This window comes from Vombatus ursinus, unplaced genomic scaffold (genome assembly GCF_900497805.2).
Source record: "Vombatus ursinus unplaced genomic scaffold, bare-nosed wombat genome assembly UNPS02009835.1, whole genome shotgun sequence".
Lineage (NCBI taxonomy): Eukaryota > Metazoa > Chordata > Mammalia > Diprotodontia > Vombatidae > Vombatus > Vombatus ursinus.
This window is the reverse complement of record NW_020949613.1, coordinates 5,730,210-5,751,233: the sequence shown is the minus strand read 5'-3', so window position 1 is coordinate 5,751,233 and position 21,024 is coordinate 5,730,210. Positions and strand designations below refer to the sequence as shown.

Sequence of the window (21,024 nt, the reverse complement as noted above, 5' to 3'; positions counted from 1 at the left end):
TCCTTCCTTCCTTCCTTCCTTCCTTCCTTCCTTCCTTCCTTCCTTCTTTTTTGGTGAGGCAATCTGGGTTAAGTGATCTAGGGTCACACAGCTAGTAAGTGTCAAGTGTCTGAGGTCACATTTGAACTCAGGTCCTCCTGATTCCGAGGTCGGAGCTCTATCCACTGTGCCACCTATCTATCCCTCTCCCCCCACTTTTTCTGTCTTTGTAATCCCACTTAGCACAGTGCCTGATACTTAATAAGTGCTTAATAAGTGCTGCTTAACTTATGGAGTGAATGTCAAAATGCTGCCATTTAATTATGAGTCAGATATTTCTTTTTCAGCATTCAAATTGATTTCCATAATTAGGTCTGTGTTTGACTTTGTGGGTCTAGACAAAATTTGTGAGTTCCAAGATTTAGTTTCATTAAACTTGGTATGATTCAGGGAGTGCCACTTACCATCTTATGTTTCAATTTTCCTGCCTGACAAATAGTTATAGAACTCCCCCCAATAAAATACTGAGTGTGATTTTTCAGCCAGCATTCAACTTGGAAACAGACTGTATTCCAAATGTTTACTTGTAACGTCAGTCACCATTTTCTCTTAGAAAATAATGTTACAAATAAGTTCTCATAAAATTGTTTTTAACCGAAAATGGATGTGAATAGGCTCCTGGCTTCAAAGAATTTAGGGTTAAGAAGGTGCTCTAAGGATGATACTGAATTCCCCAATTCTATAGATTAGGAACTACAGGACTAGAATGTGAATTGACTTGCTCAATATTATACACTGGGATTTGAACCAAGGTTCATTGACTCCAGTCTCAATGTTCTTTTCACTTCTCCAATAATATTATTTTTACTGTTTTTACCTGTGTATGTACTGTGTTCTCCCAGTAGAATGTTAGCTCCTTGAGAGAGGAGACTGTTTTGCTTTTGTCTTTGTATCTTCCAATCTTAGCACAGTGCTTTGCATTGTAGGCATTAGAAATATTGACTTGATTATTATAGTAGTTTCTTACTGTGTATTATAAACTCTGGAAAGGCTCTAAGTAAAGGCCCAATAGAAAATTATATATCTCTTGTCCAAGGAACAGCCTAGCTAAATATAGTGAGACTTATTGCCAGAAAGTTGGTTACTACAGTAGTTGATGAATTTTCTTGGTCATGGACATTGATAAAGTGGAAAAAAAAAAAAGACAAAATAGTTTTCAGCATTCTGTGGGAAAAAACAAAAGACAAAACAGTTTTCAGCATTCTGACCTTCTTCTACTTCTCCAGTGACAGTGGCAAGGTGTCAGAAAAAGGAACAGAGCTGATAAGAATCACATAGTTCCTAAATGCTCTTCGTGAAGGAAATGTGATTTCATTGGGGTTAAGAACTCTATTTGGGAACTCTGTCCAGTAATACAGATTTCAAATACTCTTTCATTTGGTAACTAAATTCTAGAGATTGCCTTGACACTCAGTGGTCAAGTGACTTGTCTGGAGTCACACAGCTATTTAGTATTAAGAGACAGGTTTTGAATCTTGGTAGGCCTTGTTAAATCCACTATCCTTACTGTTATGCTTTCTCTTCCTAGCTGTCTACTAATTTTCCTTTTGATATTGGCATTCTGAATGTGAAAATCCCATCCAATGTTGAATATTTTGGCAACTGCTGAAGAAATCAAGTCATATCCATATTGACAAGCCTTAAAAAATAAAACATAATGAGGTCACAAACCAATAGATAGATGACTTACAGATTCTTGGTCATAGAAGAGATGAATAAAGGAATTTGCAGAGTTAGTTTGATCGCACATCCAAAGGTGAGGAGAAGTATTTTGATGGAAAGCTAGACAACCACTTTGAAGATAATTGAGGCTTACTCACCAACATCAAATGTAGAGTATGAACAAATACTGAAATTCTATGAAGAGCCTGACAAAACCCAAAATTAAATCAATATATACTTGATATTTTGTTGACTTCAAATACTGTTTTTTAAAAAAAGAAACACTATTTGCCTGACTTTTTTATGTTGATTGATACATTTTTTTAAACGAAAACTGTCGTTAAATATATTTAACATGTTCTGAAAGAGTTAATGTCACTTCTTATACTCTGAGGATGTAAGCTATGCACTCAGAAGTAATCTGAGTTTATTATATAATTATTCCTAGTGTGTGAGCACTAGGGGAAAGTGGGCACAGGGGAGGGTGGTGAAAATTCAGTTTGATGACAGGCTTTGGGATCAAGGAATTCAAGGAAACAAAGGAAGCCTCATTCCAGCAAATAGTGAATGCCTGCTCAAAAAGAGAGTCAGAACGGGGCAGGTAGTTGGCGCAGTGGACAGAGCACTGGCTCTGAAGTCAGGAGGACCTGAGTTCAAATCCAGTCTCAGATCAAACACTTGACACTTACTAGCTGTGTGACCCTGGGCAAGTCACTTAACCCCAATTGCCTAAAAAAAAAAAGAAAAAAAAGAGTCAGATGGCATTGCTTGTGGTGAGAGAAAGATGACTTGAAAAATCTTTATGGGGAAGAAGCAACTGATTACAGGAGGGGGCTTGATGCCATCACTCTCAGTTCAGGTTCTATGCTGGGACAAAATGGGGCACTCTCAAGTCATTGAACAGTTGACAAGAGAAGGTTTAGTTTGCTCTAATGCAACAAGAATATGCAAAAAAAATATACTGGTACTTGGCTTTTCTCGTCAGTGTTCCTTTTAAATGTGAAACATAGTGACTTAAGTCAGTATGGTTTTGAATATGGCATATTTAATCTCTCCACCCACAAAAAACATCAATATAAGAAAAATGTTTGCAAATCTTATCATTAAGCTTCCTGTATGTAATATTCTTAATTTGATATAATTAGGTTAACTTGATGTTTAAAAATACAATCTTACATGAAGAAAAGGCTAGGAATAATTATATAATAAGCTCATATTACTTCTGAGTGCATAGCTTACATCCTCAGAGTGTAAGTAGTGACATTAACTCAGGACATGTTAAATATGTTTAATGACAGTTTTCATTAAAAAAATTGTATAGATCAATACAAGAAAGTCAGGCAAGTAGTGTTTCTTTTTTAAAAAAAAATAGTATTTCAGTATAACCACAGACTACTTGTCTTCTGTGTTCGACGTTTATTTATTTGGCCTATGTAATTATCTTAACATTTTGTTGTCATTTAAAAGTTTTTTTAAATTTGTAAGATGAATATAATAAAAATATTAACAGAAGTGAAAATCTCAAGAAATTCTGTTCCAAGATAAACATCAACATAAGAATAGAAATGATATTGCCTTCTCAGAATATCTTACATGCACAAAATTTTTCTTAGAATAACTTCAGTGGGTAAACCAGTGAATAATTTCCAACCTCTTCACTGTTCAATCAACACAACAGATGGGCAGATTCTTTGGTAGCTGACCTTTGCAGATTTAGTGGCTGTAAGCATGCTAATGTTATTGTTAGTTTTCTATATTTGGTAACGTGACAAAAAAAATTGTAGTTTATGAGAAGGAAGAGATGAAAGGGGAAAGCTGTCTTTGCCTATGTCTATGATATTTATATGTAGAACAATTTCTGGGTCCTATTATTTCTGTTCGGGTTTTTCTCCTTTTTCACATAGGAATATCAGTCTGTTGAAATACATAAACTGAGGTATGTGGTGGCAATACATGACATGGGAGTACAACCAAAATACACAAGGGATGGGAAAATAATTTTCATTTATTTTAGGTCTATTCTCAGTTTTTAGATCTATTTGGATGTTTGTATCTTAGACCAAATTGGAAATGGAATATTGAAGTCCAGGCATCAAGACTGGGAAATTAGAACAAGTGGTTTCTCTGTCTATCCATCTCTCTTTTTAATTTCATTTTCTGTTTTTCATTCTGTTAGGCAGAGTCACATGAACAGCATTGCTAAGTTAGTTGGAGGACATTTCAACTTAGTTACTTAGATCAGTAATTACTAAAGTGATACAACATTTGAATCAGAGACTCAAAGGATCCACATAGTAGCAGTAATAATAATAATGGATTTTTTATGTCCTTTAAGTTTTTCAATGAGCTGTACTACATTATCTCTTATGTGTTGGAGTTAGGATTTGAACCCAGATCTTTTTCATGACAAGACCACTATTCTGTGCTCTGTCATATCTTAATTGGGATAGGAATAGAGGTTTTATTGTTTTTGTGACTCGTATCCCCTACTGAGAAAATGAAAAATGTGCATTCTGTAACACCTGTGGACTTCTCTCTCTCCATTAAGGGGTGGGTTGGAGCTGTCTTTTCATATTTCATTTGAATCATGCTTTTTTATATTCACTTTTGATTTTTTTGGGTACATTTTTGCAGTTTACATTTTGTAGTTATTGTTTTCTTTGCATATTTTATTTTGCATCAGTTCATATAAATCTTAACATGCTTTTCTTGAACTTCACATATATCATTCCTATATCTCATATATAGTACAATATTATTCTATTATATTCACATACTACAATAGATTTAGCTCTTCCCCAATCAGTGGACATCTACTTTGTTTGTTTGCAAGTCTTTGTTGTTCCAAAAAGTGCTGCTACAAATATTTTGGTGTATATAGGAACTTTCTTCTTACCTATAGCTTCTTTAGGATAGAATCCCAGTAAAGGAGTCTCTGGTTCAAAGGGTATTGACGTCATAGTGATTTTATTTGCATAATTCCAAAATTGCTTTCCCAAGTCACTTAGCTTCCTTGGGCCTCAATTTCCTCATCTGTAAAATGAAAGGGTTGGGCTAGGTAACTTCTGATGTCCTTTCTAACTTTAGAGTTATGACCCCATTACCTCTCTAGGTTTCTCTCTTTTTTTTTTCTTTCAGCCAAAGACAAGGTTTATTAGAACATTTGCCATATTGGGCAGACTCTTAAGGAGTCAGAATATTAGTGAGCTATTGGCTAGATTATAAGAATCTAAGCAGTGGCTAGATTTTAAGAATCTAAGCACCTTAATGGAGACAAGATGGACCTTACATACGGAAAGACTGTGGGAGGGATCTAGGAGTGGCTAAGTAGTTTGGGGTGACTGGAGGAGGGGTCTAAGGAGATCTGGATGGGAGTGGCCAGTGAGCTGGGGTGAACAGAACTCCTGGGACCTAGGGTTCTCTTTTCTTAACCGAAGATAATTTTTCTTCCCTTCTAATTCTAAAGGTAAGAATCTATGCTTATGTATAGTAGTGAACTCTATTGTAGAGTTCAGCTAAGCTCAGTGGATAGAGTGCTGGGCCTAAAATCAGGAAGACTCATCTTCAGATGAGGAAACTGAGGCAGACAGGGTTAAGTGACTTGCCCAGGGTCACACAGCTAGTGAGTGTCTGAGGCCGGATATGAAGTCAGGAAGATGAGTCTTCATGAATCCAGGCCTGGCACTCTATCTGCTGTGCCAACTACCTCAAATCATGACCTGTCCCATAGATTCATAGAGGCAGAAGGTATTCTAGAGTTCATCTCATCCAGTACTTTTATTTTATTAATGAAGAAATTGAGGACTAGGAGTATTTGAATTTAAAAAGGGAACTTTTGAAGGTGATGGGAGAATAACAGGTGAGAGAATTGATACTTTGAGGTCAGGGCAGTACTAATCATAAAGCTAGCACTGGATACCAGTGGTCAGTGTTAGTTGCTAGTGGATAAGTGGGCAGCTTGGGAAAGGTGTAGAACCCTCATCCTTCTCTCTCTCCATTTGCTCTACTACCAGGAGTCTGAAGGAATATTATACTGGGTTATCCCCAACTGCTGTTATATCTCATCAGTGCCCACCTGTAGGGGTGCCTTAGAAAAGGCCGCTATTCCCTTCCTTTCCCTCAAATCTGAGGGGAGAGAATAAGGGAAGCCATCTATGGACATTGTATACCAATTATCTTTTTGTAGTGTTTGTACGTTTTCTATGCATGCAAGGTCACTGGGTATTCCATGCAGATGAAAATATGAACCAGAAAGAGTGGGGTTGGATCTTTTGTTCCTCCAATCATTCAACAAATAATTCATGCTGTGTGCATTGCTCTGTGGTAGGTGCTGTGGGAGAGACAATAATAAATTATAATAAGATATGTTCCCTGCTGTCAAAGAGCTCACATGCTGTTCCTTTTCTGTGAGCATCATGAAAATGTTCCAGTGCCTTTTAACACTGTACTCTTTGGCTGTAAGACTCTTCATTTTTCTTGATCTTGTGATCTGCAGTATCTATTACCTCCAGTTACTTATGATTCCAACAATCGCATAGAATTGTAATCTTTTACAGAGAGTGCTTTCAATGTAGTAGAATTGAAAAATATTATAGAATCTTTTGATTGCATAATTACTTATGAAAAATATTATTTTGGTTCAAATTTCCACTTAATTTAAATTTAAGAAAGGTTTGTAGGTTTTTCCTCTTAAAAATACTGGATGGGCTAACTTTATGTTTTTTCTTTAGAGAATTTATTTTAATTTAATTATATTTTAATTTATGACCATAGCAGAAAAGGTAATTTTAAGGTAAACATACTTGCTCCTGATTCACTTCAGAAATACCTGGATTATACCAAATAAAAGAAAGTTGTTGTTGGTTTTATTAATTAATTTTACTTGAGTAGTTTGTCCATATTGATTGTCTTGTTGAGAATGCTTTCCTATTGACTCATCTTCACTCAAAAGACTCTAAGAATAAAATCCAGAGCATATCCACTGTTGGCTGTCCTTACATGCCTAGCTGCTGAATGGATGAGTTTGTTTGCTCCTTTAAGGTTTCCATGTAGTGACTAGCATCTGAAACACGTATTGCTCTGTAGCATCATTATTATTTATATAGAATTAATGGTTAAGATGTACTTTGGCTGCTTTCAAAAGCACATTTGCCTTCATGAGGTTATTGTTCGCCAGTAGAGTTGATAAGAGATGAAGAATTTGCATCATTACTCTCAGATTTTCATTGTTATCATTGCTATATTTATTGCATCTCCATTATGTGAACTCAGAGATAGTCTTTGCTGTCTAGGAATTAGGAGAGCAGGGGCAAACAATGGTAGCATGGGTGTAAATATCATGCAATTAAGTTCAACAAGCACTTACTAAGGCCTATTACGGAAGATGCTAGAGTGATAAGGACAACATTCCACCTGTCCCTGCCCTCCCAGGTGTGAACATTGATGTATTCCGGTGAACCTAGTATTGAAACTGGAATTGAAGGGCCTGTATTTTAATCCTGACCCAGTCATTTGTTACCTGTGTGACTCTGGGCAACACTCCTAGGCTCTTTGAGTCTCAGTTTTCTCATCTGAAAAATGAGGGAGTAGGAACACTAGTGTAGCTCTTGTATTGTAGGGAGAAACTGGTAAGCAGGAAATAGTACCTTTGCTAAAGTTTGTTCCTTTTCCATTTAAATTGTAACTCAGCATTTAAATTTATGTCACAGTTGAGGGGCTAAGTGTGTAAACATAAGAGTTTAAAGAGAATGAATATTTTGTGAGAATCATGAAACCCAGAGGAAAAGGGAATGTAGCGAATTATATAGTATGCTTTACTTATAGATTATCATTAACATTGCTGTTACGGTCACCTAATGGTGAGCACTTATAGAGCATTTTTACATTTGCAAAGCCCTTTGTAAGTGTTGTTTCATTTGATCCATACAAAAACCCTGGGGAGGTAGGTGCTATTATTATCCCTATTTTATAGATGAGGAAACTGAGGTAGAGGGAGATTAAGTGATTTTGCCCAGGGTCAGACAGCTAGTAAGTGTCTGAAGCTGGATTTACACTCAGGCCTTTCTGATGCTAGGCCCAGTGTTCTATGCATTGTACCACCCTAAGTGCCTCTACTAGAGGAATAGAAATAATAAGTTGTTATTTGTATAGGGCATTTAAGTTTTGCAGGTACTTTATGTATATTCTTGATTATTCCTTACAGCAGTCATGTAAGGTAGATCCTCCTATTTAAAGATGAAGAAACAGGCTCAAATAGGTTTTGTTATTTGGCCAGGTTCTAATAAGAGATGAAATTTGAACCCAGGACTTGCTAGACTCTTGAGCCCATTGGTGTGTTCTGTTATACCACTGTTAGCATTATGGTGATTCATTGTGAAGTACTGAATGTACTGCTAGGTTAAACATGCTAAGTGTTTATTTTTTGGTTAGTATTTATTTAATAATATTTTCTGTAGATTTTACTTATATTATTAGTACACAAATGAACTTGACTGTGAATGTCTTCTGGATTTAAAGCTCTGACCACACCCTGTTGTTTCCTGTCTTGCCTGGTTACCATGTGGGAGACACCTAGCCTATGAGACATATCATTGTTCTATCATGTCCATGGAAAACATTCACCCATGGCATATATCATTTTCTTACATAGTCAGAGACGTCATGGCAGCATTATATCAATCATAACTTCTTTTGTTTTTTGGCCAGGTGCCTGAAAGGGGGTGTACCTCCCTAACCAAGGTAAAAAGTACAGTAGTAATTTTTAGAGAATAGAATCTCTACTTTGTATCATTAACAGTTGTCTATCCATTTAGTGTCTTCTGTGAAACACCATCACAGATGAAAAGGGAAAATTGTGAAGCAAAGATTTCTTAAGAAGGATTAGTAGTAGATGAATAATGAAAACCTTTGTCAAGGTATTTTAGTAAATTATAATAAAGGAATTAGTTAATGATTTTTATTAGAGCTAATGGAAGCTAGATGGCACAGTAAAGAGTGTGCTGGACTTGGAGTCAGAAGACCTGAGTTTAAATCCAGCCTTAAACACTTGATAGTTCTGTAGCCTTGGGCATGTCACTTAACCTCTGTCTAGCTCAGTTTCCTCATCTGTACACTGAAGATGATAACAACACCCACCTTTCTGAATTGTTAGGGTAAAATGATGTATTTGTAAAGTGCTTTGCTAGCGATTATTATTATTATTAATATTAATTACATAATAACTAATATTAATTTTTAGAGGCTTTTGTTGCCTGATACTAGATATCCTTGCTCAGACCTTCTATCCTTGGCTTAATAAATATAGGAAGTTAAATGGATAAAGTTTTACTTATGGCCTACTCTAATAGGATAGCAGATAAGAAAAAGAGATTCTTTTGTGACTAGAGAATTGAAATGTTTATATCATAGAGTAGTGAAACTGCCATAAATCAAATGGTCCGAATGAGGAAGTAGAGATATTTAGTTGATGTGATAACTATAGCATTTTAAAATACTATAATGGATTCAGAATTGCTCAATGGACAAAACAACAGGATAGGATAGGATCTAAATATCAGATCTTTTTATAAAGCAACTCTAGGGAGACAAGTCTTGACTTGGCATGATGAGGATGTACTTCAAATTTTATTCATTGAGCAACTATTATGTGTCAGTACTTGCAAACATTAGTGGTGAAATACCAAATAAATTTCAAGGTCTCATGCTTTCTGACTATTCTCAGAGAATAGGGTAAGAGTTTAGAAGATGCTTTCAACAAAATTGACCTCATGACACTAATTGATCAATGCTCAAATCTTTCTGTGTCCTTCATGTCCTAGACCTCAGGCAAATTGCATGAAACTTGACATTGGAAGCCACACCACAAGAGAAAAGTCACTTAGCAGTGCTCCATTACTCCATAGCTGCATGACACTGGTCTGCCCTAGGGAGGTCCCATCTGGATTTCTTGCTCTCTCTCCCTCTGATGCACAATTTTTTAATTGCTTTGTGGTGCACTAGCTAAACATTAGTTCAGAGGTTCAGTCTATCCTTCCCTGCTTTTATTTTTAAAAAAAGTGATAGCATTTATCTTTACCTAAATTTCCCCATGTCCCTACTGCTTCTGTCTCCCATAGTACCATTACCCATAACAAAGAATTTTTTTAAAAGAAAATGAGGAAGAAATGAAAAAAAAAAACCCAGCAAAACTGGTCAATACATCTGAAACAATCTGAAAATATATGCCCTGTTTCATACCCATGAACATCCTCTCTCTGCAAAGGAATGGGGGGAGATGCATTCTTATATTCCTTCTTTGAGGCCATGCTTGTTCTTTGTAATTCATTTTTATTTATTTATCTATCTATCTATCTATCTATCTATCTATTTATTTATTTTTAGGCAATTGGGGTTAAGTGACTTGCCCAGGGTCACACAACTAGTAAGTGTCAAGTGTTTGATCTGAGGCCGGTTTTGAACCCAGGTCCTCCTGACTTCAGGTGCTCTATCCACTGTGCCACCTAGCTGCCCCTGTAATTCATTGTGTGTGTGTGTGTGTATGTGTGTGTGTGTGTGTGCGCTGGTTCTTTCTACTTACATTATTTTAGTCATATATATTATTTCCTTTTCTGTGCTTGTTTCACTTTGCATCAATTTATGCAAGCTTTTCCATGCTTTTCTCTGTATTTATCAAATTCATTGTTTCTTACAGCACAATAATATTCCATTGCACTAGTGTATCACAGTTTATTTAACTGTTCCCCAAATGACGATCTTTTTTACTTTTCTACCACCAAATTGTTGCTATAAATATTTTGGTGTATTTGGGGATTTTTTTTTTAATTAATGACCTCCTTGGAGGTATGTGCATAGGTAATGGAATTTCTGGGGCAAAGAGTATGGACCATTTTGGTGATTTTATATCCATATTCTAAATTGCTTTCCACCTTGTTTATATTAAATCACAGCTCCATCAACAATGTACTGGTGTGCTCATCTTTCCACAAACCCTCTGTGGAATAGAAATTGACTATCCCTATCTATTTTCATCTTTGCCGGTTTTCCCAGTATGAGGTTAAATCTCAGGGACTGGCTTAATTTGCCTTTCTATTATTAGTGATTTGGTTGTGGTTCTTAATAGTTTCAAATTCTTTCTTTTTTTGAAAACTGTTTATTCATATTCTTTGACCACTTATCTCTTGTGAATGGCTTTTGGCCATACTTGTTGGCTGCTTATGGACAATATCAAATCCATATATAAGAAATTTGATATGAAGATTTTTTTCCCCAATCACTTCCCTTCTTATTCCAATGCATTAGTATACTGCAATAAGCTTTTCAGTTTCATGGAGTCAGATTATCTATTTTATATTCATAATTATTTCTATTCCTTGTTTGATTAAGAACATATCCCCCACCAATAGCTGTGAAAGGTATATGATCTATTTCTATTCTAATTTTAAAGGTATGATCATTAATTTATTCTTATTTACCCATTTTGAATTTATTGTGGAATATGGCATAAGATATTGATCCAAATTTCTTCCAGATTATTTTCCAACTTTCCTAGTAGTTTTTAACAAATAGCAGAATTCCTAAGAAATGAATGATTTTGGAGTTTATGGAACAATGAGTTGAGTTCTGTTGTTCCTGATTCTCTCTTGTCTAGTCTGTTCCATTGATCTACATATCTGTTTTTAACCAGTCTCAAATGGTTTTGATGAGTGCTACTTTATAATGTATTTGGAGGTCTGGAAGCATATTTCCCCTTCATTCCCATTTTTTTCATTATTTCTTTTTATATGCTAGGTATTTTCTTACTCTGAATGAATTTCTCTTCCTTCTCACCTTTTTTGCATTGTTTTCCTTAGTGTTCTAGATCTTTTGCAACTCCAAATGACTTTTGTCATCATTTATTGAGTTTTCTAAAGTATCTTTTTAATAGTTTGATTGGCATATCACCAAAACCATAAACTAATTTTGCTAGTATCTTACTTTTTATCATATTAATGTGGCCCAGATATGAGCTGAATATTCCTCTAGCAATTTAAATTGTTCACTTTGTAATTGGATCTATACCAAGTATTTGGTATTCTTTGGTAGATTGACCCATAAATATTTTATATATTTTTAAAGTTTTTTGAATGAAATTTTCCTATTATTCCCTCTTAGATTTTATTTTTATTATACAGATATGCTGTTGATTTTTATGGGATTATTTTGTAGCCTGAAACTTTGCTGAAGCTATTGTTTCATTCGATATCTTTGCTAATGTCCTAGGATTTTTCTAAGTCAACCATCATGTCATCAGCAAATCAAGATAATTTTGTCTACTCTTTGCCTATTTTTATACCTTTAATTTCTTTCTTGTCTAATTTCTATTTATAGCATTTTTAGAACTTTTTCAAAAATACTGACTATCCTTACTTTATTCTTGTGTTTATTGGAAAAGCTTCTAGTGTATCCCGGTGCATATGAGGCTTGCTTTTCATTTAGGATAGACAACCTTTATGGTATTTAATTTATACATATATTTTGTAGGATTTTTACTATGAATGAGTATTATACTTTGTCGAAGGCAACTTCTCCCCTTCCTGCAGCTTCTCCCATGCTTTTAATACCCCATGCCTTCTCATGTTGCTTTCTGGCTATTCATTTCCCCTCATCTCACATAGTTCTTTACTTACAAATACTCTCTAAAGTTAGCACCCCATATTCTCTGGTCTTTTTCCTTTCACTCTCTGTATTATCAGAGATTAATTTTCTGCTCTATTTCCTCTAGACCTATGGTATCAAACTGAAATATAAATGGGAGGCCTCTAAATTGTACATAAAAATCCTTTTGGGTCACATATTGACTTAGAAAACCACATTAACATTATCTTTTATTGTATTTGTATTTATCTTGTAAAATATTTCCCAGATACATTTTAATTGGGTTCAGGCCACACTTAGGTATTAACTGACTGTACATACAAAACCTTTATCCAAAAGATTATGAAATTGGAGAGTACTGAATTTGGATTGAAGGGAAACCTGGGTTTGAATCTTACTACTGAAATTAACCAGGTGTTAGACCAGGGACAAGTCACAACCTTTCTAAGCCTCATTTTATTATCTGTAAAATAAAAAAAAAAATGATATTAACCATAGGAGGTATCTCCCAGAGTTGTTGAGAGAATTAAGTGAGATTTTATAAGCTTCAAAGCAGTATTTCAAAGTAAGATATTATGCTTTAATGTTGGAATTTCAGGCATTTCTGGTAGGAACTTGTGCCAAGCACTGAATGTATTTTTGATCAGGGATGACTTAAAACAAATAATGTAAATTGCTCTTATACAAGAACAGCTTTGCCTTCATGAAGGCACTCTTACTGAAAAGCGATTTTTCTAAGTCAATATTTTATCTTCTACTGTTAAAAAAATGGTCCTTTGGTATAGCTTCCCTTCAGATAATCCTTTAAGACAAAGACGAGCTCTTTATATAATCAACCTCAAAGCCACTCCAAATATATTATTTGTTGGAAGTCTCAGTACTTCTGGCCAGGCTAATGAAAAGCTGTGGAAATTTTCCATGTGCCAGTTAAATTAGACCTACTAAGTAATTGGTTTTCTTGTAAATGTTTAGTAAGAGAAATTTTTCTGTGTCCTGTTATTCTCAGGGGGATTCTTTCAAAATCCATTATCCTCATTTTTACTGTTCCATAACTAAATATTAATGTTAATCTTTAGTAGGTGTGAATTGTTCTTAACATTGTTTCATTAATATTATACTACTACAGATAAAATTATATTAATCATCTTATCTTTTTACAGTGTTAAGACAAATCACTATATTTAATATTCTATGACCTATTCACAGGCAGATAACATAGCTGCTTTTAATAGTTGAATTAAAGTATTAGGATGTGAGGTCATCCATCTGTAGAAACATTGCAAGCATCCTCAGTACAATTTTAGTAGCTTAGAAGACAACAGGGATTTGTACTTCGTCCCTCCCCACATGATTTTGTTCTCCTCTGTAAGGTCTCATTTTGTGTAGCTTGGATATTATGAATATTTGGTATGACGGTGTTCATTAAGCATGTTCTTAAGTTTTTATGGATCACTGTCATTTCTGGGTTTTTCTGGACAGCAATTCAGTCTGAGAGAATGATCTGGATCCAGTCCAGTTTATTGTTTTAGCTCAATGGCATATTTTGAGGTCTTTGTTTTCACTGTTGGTATGTGAAATATAGTGTGTGTATATATATATATATGTGTGTGTGTGTGTGTGTGTGTATATATGTATATATATTTGTGTATGTATACACATACATATATACATATATGTGTGTGCATATATATGTGTGTGTGTGTATACATACATTATATATATATGTATATGTATATATATACAATTCTAGCCAACAGGTCTTGCTAGGTGCTAAGTGTTAGAGTGTTGTACAGTTTCTACCATTTCCTTGCATAATCTACAGTAATTACTAAATATGGTCTCCTTAAGGATAACACTTCTGTAATTTCTGGTGGCAATGATGTGGTCCTGAATTGCCATAATTAACTCCCCATTTGCACAAACAAATTTACATTACTCACATATTTGTTTGATATTTCTTTGATGGATGTCGTTAGCTGAATTTATGCAGATAATTTCTTATGGAGGGCCTTTTAAAATTCTTGGATCTTAGCTGTTTTATAGGCTACTTTTGCTCAATAAAACAGTATCTCTTTGTTCTAAAAGTATTTCTGTAGTTTTCTGGCTTTAAAAAAATCATACTCTCTGTTTTGGTGAAGAAATCTTTATATAGCTGCCTTAGGGTAATGGACCCTAAGCTTCATTAATATTGCATGAGTATAGGGATGGTGGAGGTGGGATAGAGAAAAAAATAAATGCTTGGTACTTAAAAAATAAAATTTAATTAAAAAACTGAATGGGATATTATGCTAGTAGCAGGCTGCAGAAAAAAGTCGATGCAGTTATGGTTGCCCAAGCAGATGTATCACATCTGTGAGGCAAAGACTTTTGATCTTATATTGCCTTCAAGTTCATGGGAAGAGCGTTTGACTCTAAGTTGAGAGATATAGAATAACTTTCAGGAAAACATTCTGATCAAGGTTTGTGAGTGAGAATAGAGATTGTAATAGCTTTTTAACAATTAAGATTAGTGAGAAAAGTACCCTACTGTCCCTTGGTATTTACTTCTTTTAAAGTGTATTCTCTAAGAATCTCTGTTGTTCGATTTAATATTTATATTCTGATGTTTTTAATAAAGAGTTCTATTTAAAATATTATATGGGTATTTGTTAGGCTACTTTAAACATCTTTTATGGTTCGTTTTACATTTCTAATAGTGTACATTATGACTGTTAGTCTTAACTGTTTTAAATAGATTTGGCTTTGATTTAGGATGCCAATCTCATTTGGCATTCAGACATAGCCTTCTCCTTCATAGGTTTATGCTAAATATTTAGAGGAGATCCAGGTATTTGTATCACCTTCACTTGATTCATCATGGCCTCTAGGTTCAACCTTGAAACCTGTCTCTATTTTTCTTTGTCATGCAGTAAGAATTTTACACTCAGTGACCCCAAGTAACACTGTGATAACACTGGAAAAAGATTTCATGAAAAGAAAGAGCCTGTTTAATGTGTTTTGTGGTGGAGCCATATAGCTTGATGTTATTGTTTTATATCACATGATTGGTAAGTTGCTTTGGATCCAGTCTGTCTTTAATTTGGAAACCATATTTAGTTTTCTGTAGGGAAATGATAATGGATTTAAGATATATGGAACCAATAATCAACTTTAACCTTCTCTTCGAAAAAAATGCCACGTAATGTACCAATTCTCCTTGACCTTATTGTTTTTGAAATATGCTTTAAGTAGAACATAAATGCTCCAACTCTCTCACTATACTTGGGTTTGTTTTATGAACTGCATTTACAGAATATAAATAAGCCACATGTCTGGAACAGAATTAAAGGCTTTCTGATAACCAAAGCAATAAAAATGTTATGGCTCTTTTGGGCACTTGTTTGGTAATTACCAGATAAATAATATGCTGCTTTTCACACCCTGGGACTTTTTGATGCCTTGGTCAACATATTGTTTTCTGGTGTTTATGAATTTTTAAAAAAATATAATCTGTGAATGTTCTGTACAAAGTATACTTCCCTACTCAATAAACTCAAGTGACCCATAGCCTCTAGGATAAAATATAATTCTGTCTAGCTTTTAAAGTTCTTCACAATCTGCCCCTCACCTATCTTTATAGTCTCATTGTACATTATTGCCCTTTTTGCATGCTGCAATCTAGGTAAATTGGCCTTCTTGAGACAGTGAGGTGGCACTGTTGATAGAGCACTAGGCTAGGAGTCAAGAACACCTAAGATCAAATTTGGTCCTAGGCATTATCTGTGTAACCTTGGGTAAGTCACTTAGTCTCTGTCTGCCTCCGTTTCCTCAGATGTAAAGTGGGGATCATGATAACACCTTGAGATAATATTTGTAAAGTACTTAGCACAGTTGCCTGGGGCACAATAGACTATTAATAAATGTGTGCTCCCTTGATCCCATCCTGCTTTTCTCTGTTTCTCACACAACACTCTACTTATTATTCACCTCTTGTTTCTGTGCCTTTCTACCAGACATCCCCAATTCGTGAAATTCATGCCCTCCTCATCTTTGCCTTGCAGGATCTCAGTCTTCCTTTAAGACACAGTTCAAGCACCACCTCCTACATAAAGCCCTTCATGAATCCTCCAACTGCTAGTGCCCTCTCCCTGTCTTTCATAATTTTAATTGATTTTTATTTACATATTCTCTCTCTCTCTATTTTGTTATGTATGTGTATATGTATATATCTGTATCTATCTTGTCTCCTAGAAAGTAAATTCCTTCAGAGTAGGAACACTTTCATTCTTTGTATTTTTCGATTTTCAGTGCTTAGCATAATGTTTGGCAAATAATAGACCTACATTTGGATGTATAGATTTTTTTGGCATAAATATTTGGTGTTTTTCTATTAAGAAAGGAAGGATCATGATTGTTTCTGAGAGAAAGCTGGTAAAGTGCCTTGTTAGTAGTTCATGTGCCACTGGGAAGTGTTTAGGCAGTAATTATGGCTCCTAGCCAGTTCATCACTTTACAGTTTTGCAGAGAAGCTCACATTTCAGTCACTTTTTAACCTGTAATTGCTTGTTTTTATTTTATTAACAGTATGTAAGGCTTTTGTCTCTAGTTTGATCCAACTTGTATATTTGTTTTGTTGATCTTTTCAAGATTTTATAGATGACTAGAGACTTTCCACATGCTCCTCCTATAGGAATTCTTTCCTGCCTTTTATTTCTCTATTTCTCAAACCTCTGTAATAATTTTGATTGATATTGAATTATTTTGTTCTTTGCTCTGCTTTGATTCCTGTATCACTTTCACCTTTTGACTTTTGTTTTTAGTTATTAATTATGGAAATCTATAATATCTCATATGCTCCTGTTTTTTGAATTCTTTCCCAAGTATTTCTTTTTCATTGCCTTTAGTTAAGTGGTATGGCGTCCAATTTTTCTACTGTGTGCACTCCGTACTGATGTAATCTTCTAATCCCTTTCTTTAGATCTTCAGTAACTTTCACAAGTTGTTTCTGCCATGGTGTGGTGTTTGAAGCCTTTCCCATAGGTGTATACTATGATAGTTTCATCTTTCTTTGGTTCTTACTATGTTAATGGCTATTACATATACTGCTCTATGTAGATTCTGAAATTTTTTTATTCCTTTTGTCAAATAATGTGAGGGAATATGTTGATTCATGATGGTTATAATAATTATCAGCTTTTTTGAATTATTCTATTTTGGCATAATTGACTTGTTATTTGGATTTATGCTGTCAGCTTAAAAAAGTGCTTTGCAGAATTCTAGTGTAAGTATTGTTAACCAAAACCAATACCACAAGTCCATGAGACATTGTGTTGCAACTAGATTTATTACAAGAGAAATGAACATGCATGTGGAACCCTAAACCAGGGCAAAGAATTCACAATCCAAATAGAAGCTTGCATATTTATGAAATTGTGACAAAGAAAGGAAGAGAAAAAGAAATCTCCACCTAAATGGGAGTGGCAGGGGAGGAGAAATTATGAATAATTAATATGGCAAAAGACATATTATTTTCCCTTGGGAACTACCATATACTATGAAGATGTGATGGTCTGCTTATCTAGAAGGGACCCAGCTGCACAAGCAGTTTCCCAGTCTAATGTAGACTGACTGGCACCTGTCTTGACTCCCAATGACAGACACCCAGGGAGTCCAGCTTGGGATGCAAACCACAAATTATGTCAGTTTGGGGTGGGGGTAAGGCTTTGTCCATGACACATTTAGGGCCTCCTGGGTCCAGTGTTACTGGAAAATATGGCAACTCAAAAAGACAAGTTCCGGAGACTCCTTAATGTTCCTTAACAGTATGCCCATCTACTTTTCAAAATTATTTGATACTCCAGTGCTATTTTTATAATTTATTTTGTTGTTAGGTGTGATTTCTAGAATATGTAGGAAGTGAAGATTTTTTGTGACCTCAGATTCTTCAACCTTTCCCTTTTCAGATATAAGCAACTCTCTGTTTCTTTTCTTATTTCCAGTATTTGGGGTATTGCTATTTTTGTTCTGTCTTGCTTTTCTAGTTTATCTTGCCTTCTTGTAGTACTGGAACATGAGGTAATGCTCTCATATTCTTTCTGTCAAGTTGATGGTCATAGTTTTTTGAAGTGGAGAAGTTGAGGAAGTTCAAAGCCAGCCCAGCTATTTGGAAGACAGAGACTTTGTGGGGTGCTTGAACAGTACTGATAGGAGGCTTGAAGGAAAGACTAAAATGTTTGGAACAGCTTTTGTGGTGAGTGGAATAGCCTTGCCTGGCATAAAAGCATTCTTTTCCATCATTGATGAGTCCCTATGGGATTAGCTAACATGAATTGGTAGTGGACCTAATTAGCAAAAGATTGTGATTCCCTCCAGGTTCAATCAGCAGCATGTAGGTAGGAGCAAAGGAGGAATATGATAGTTGTAATCGAATACTGATAGGATTGGTAGTAGGAAAAAGCAACAGGGGGAATCACTAGTACAGGAAAATATAGAGTTTAACTGTTTCACCAAGGAGTCAAAACTTGTAAGGGAGAAAAGTGAAGCCGAGCAGGGGTGATCACCTGGGAAAGTCCTAAGGCACTTAGGACTTGGATGTCACAGAGAGAACAGAGTAGGTTTAGATTTAAGGCGTAGGAAACGACTGAAAGATAAAGAATTATGATCACATAAAGGGACTCTGGACTTACTGACATAGTGTGACAACAGATATGCAAGGCTCCATATTCTTATTACTACTTCATTTCACCTTGATCACTTCCCCAATGAGTGTCAGAGGTAGCATTTGAACTCATTTCTCTTTTGACTGTAATGGCTGGTTAAATACTTTTAGATGGGCTTCTAATTAGTGTGGCTACAGCATTCAGTAGGAATGGATATTGTAAGCCCCCTGTGCCTCCTCAGTTTGTATTATTTCTGTCCATATTTTTATAGAAATCACTTTTCTAATGTCTAATGATAATAATAATATAATCATATGATATCATATAATTGTTTATAATTTTTCAGTTAGCAAAGTGGAGGTAGAGTGTTATTAAAGAAAGAACATTGACTTTGTAGTCAAAAGACTTATGTTTGAATCCTGGTTCTTCTACTTATTAACTTTGCAGCATTGGGCAAGTACAAACTTCTCTGGGCTTCAGTTTCCTCTTCTGTAAAATGGAGGAGGTGGGTAGGTGAGACTAGGTTATTTCTAAGACCTTTTTCAGCTTTAAACCCTATTCAAGCCTATGATGTTATACCTAACACAGGTTATCACACAGGCCCAATTTTGGGCTATGCCAATAATGTGGGTGAACAAGTTTGAAAGGAAAAGTTTGAAATTAGAAACTTCAAAAGTACATGTTCAAGGATTTATTTTGAGACTTCAGCTATCTACTTCTGACATTTGTCTAGCCCCTGGGATGGAAGTTAAGTACTAGTGCTAAGAGAAATATGAGGAGGAAGAAGGATGGATCCTAAAAATTCTTTTGTAGCTTTAAACCTTTATTCACCCTCAGAAATTTCCCGTCTGGGTCAGATCTTTTGAGCTAATAGGTAGGGAGAATCCGAATACAAGCAATTTAACACAACTGAGAGCTCATGATTGGTCCAAGGCTCATCCTACATAATGCCAGACTTTGGAAAGTTAGCAAAACATATGGTGTATGAGCTGAAGGAGAAAATTGTTCTGTATGTAACTTGGACTGTGAGTATGAGGCAGGGGTGGAACGATTTTATCTGTGGTTTTGGAAGCACACAGCTCAAGATTAGAGAAGCAGGTATCTAGTTGCTAGGCATTTGCTTTCTTAAGGTCACTTACTAAACCAAATTTATGACAATGAGGTAGACTTTTGTTTCACATTTAGCAAAAATTGGAATCTCATTTGTTCAATTACCTGTGTTGATGACACTGTGATATCTTGGAGGTTTTAATTTAATTCTGGAGAATGAGCATTTTACTCTTGGAGTTTAATTCCCCCCTCCCCTCCTCTTCACCATCCATCCTGAAAACCATCACCTTTTATAATTAAAATCTATATATTTAACTTTTCTCCATGGCATTTTTTTTCTGGTAAATGAGGAGTAGAAAATGTAACAATTCATCATTTCTTTCTCATGATTTCTGTGAAAGTTTTTTTTTTTTTAGAAGTTTAGGTTTAGTATGGAATACCTAGGTTATGTGAGAATTTAGATCTGATGAAGAAAAATTTAACAAACAATAAGGAGTTTGTAAGCAAAGGAATGAGATTATCAAGTAAGCTGTGGAATTTTACTATTTGAGTTTTCTTTAACATGTTAGATGCTCATTACCTGGGCTCATTTTTATGTGATTATTGCAGTCATTAGATATAGAAGGGGAGTTAGGAAAATCTGAATTCTAATCCTGTTTCAGCGGCACAGTCCTGGATAAAGCACCTACCTAATCTTAGCCATTGCACCTGCCTCACAGGGTTGTTGTGAGGATGAAATAAGATAAGAGACGGATGAAATAAGATAAGAGACAGAAGTACTTTGCAAACTTAAAATGTTAGCTATCATTATCTTCTAAAATTATTATTATATAAAATGTTACCTATTTATTATTCTCTCCCAAAATATCCTTCTCCTACACAGAAAACCACCTCGTTAGCAATGCAAAAGAAAAAAAACTGTTTAGCAAAACTAAGCAAAATATCAACTAAGTTAAATTACATTCTCTCTCTCTCTCTCTCTCTCTCTCTCTCTCTCTCTCTC

The 21,024-nt window shown here is 35.1% G+C and overlaps 1 protein-coding gene across 9 annotated transcripts in view; it reads left to right on the top strand.

Moving 5' to 3' along the window:
* DST (dystonin) overlaps positions 1-21,024 on the top strand; it is a 445,378-nt gene that overhangs the window by 117,321 nt on the left and 307,033 nt on the right. The window lies entirely within an intron of this gene.